Here is a 763-nt window from a genome sequence, read left to right as displayed (position 1 = left end):
GCACACACACACACACACACACACACACACACACACACACACACACATATTATATATATATATATATATATATATATATATATATATATATATATAATAAAATACCCAAGTCAGGTAACTATAATCTAATTAGCAAATCTGACCGATGAGCAAATTCGTTCAACAGGTGACATAAAACTAATTCTACCATCTATTCCAATCATTTTGCATAGCCCCTTGCCATTACACTGCAGGAAACAGAATCCATTAAATAAAAACGTACCTTTCAATGCCACTTCAAGGTCACTAAAATAATATACGGGTAATAAAAAAAAAAAAGTGGTAAAGATGGTCTAGTCTCAACCACCGTTCGCTCCACAATGGCCGCTCGCAAACTCCTAGTACTATAAGTTCGCTAAATTTATCATGCTAGCGTCTTTTCTTCTTCTTCTTCTTCTTCTTTCTTTTAGGTCAAGGTTTTAAGGCTCGGAGCAAAGATTCGCCAGCAAAAAAGGCCGATATACATCAAGTATCTTTATCCACATGGTGTATGAGTCTACGATCGTTATTCTAATGGTTAAAACATCTGGTTTAGACTGATAAAAGCACTGGGCGTGAATCAGATAATCCAAGGACGAACGTCCTGAACCCTCGTTACGCAATGCTGTTTATGTAACCGCTTCTGTTACTGTCAACAAAGTTTCCAATAAGGATTCCTAGTAAATATACTATATTAAACTAAGGAGCAAAAATTAGATTTTTGACGGCAGCGGACAGCATCCTT

General features: G+C 36.2%; 1 protein-coding gene across 3 annotated transcripts in view; it reads right to left on the bottom strand.

Moving 5' to 3' along the window:
• LOC135218364 (proclotting enzyme-like) overlaps positions 1 to 400 on the bottom strand; it is a 63599-nt gene extending 63199 nt beyond the window's left edge. Inside the window, exon 1 of one of the 3 annotated variants that reach the window (XM_064254612.1) lies at positions 263 to 400. The gene's annotated coding sequence lies outside the window, so the exon portion shown is untranslated. The remainder of the gene's footprint in view (positions 1 to 262) is intronic. The other 2 variants (XM_064254614.1, XM_064254616.1) reach the window with 2 other exon arrangements.
• Between the last annotated feature and the right edge of the window lie 363 nt (positions 401 to 763).

Source organism: Macrobrachium nipponense, chromosome 9 (genome assembly GCF_015104395.2).
Source record: "Macrobrachium nipponense isolate FS-2020 chromosome 9, ASM1510439v2, whole genome shotgun sequence".
Classification (NCBI taxonomy): Eukaryota; Metazoa; Arthropoda; class Malacostraca; order Decapoda; family Palaemonidae; genus Macrobrachium; species Macrobrachium nipponense.
Note: the sequence above shows the minus strand (reverse complement) of the source record. Positions and strands in the feature narration are given on the sequence as shown.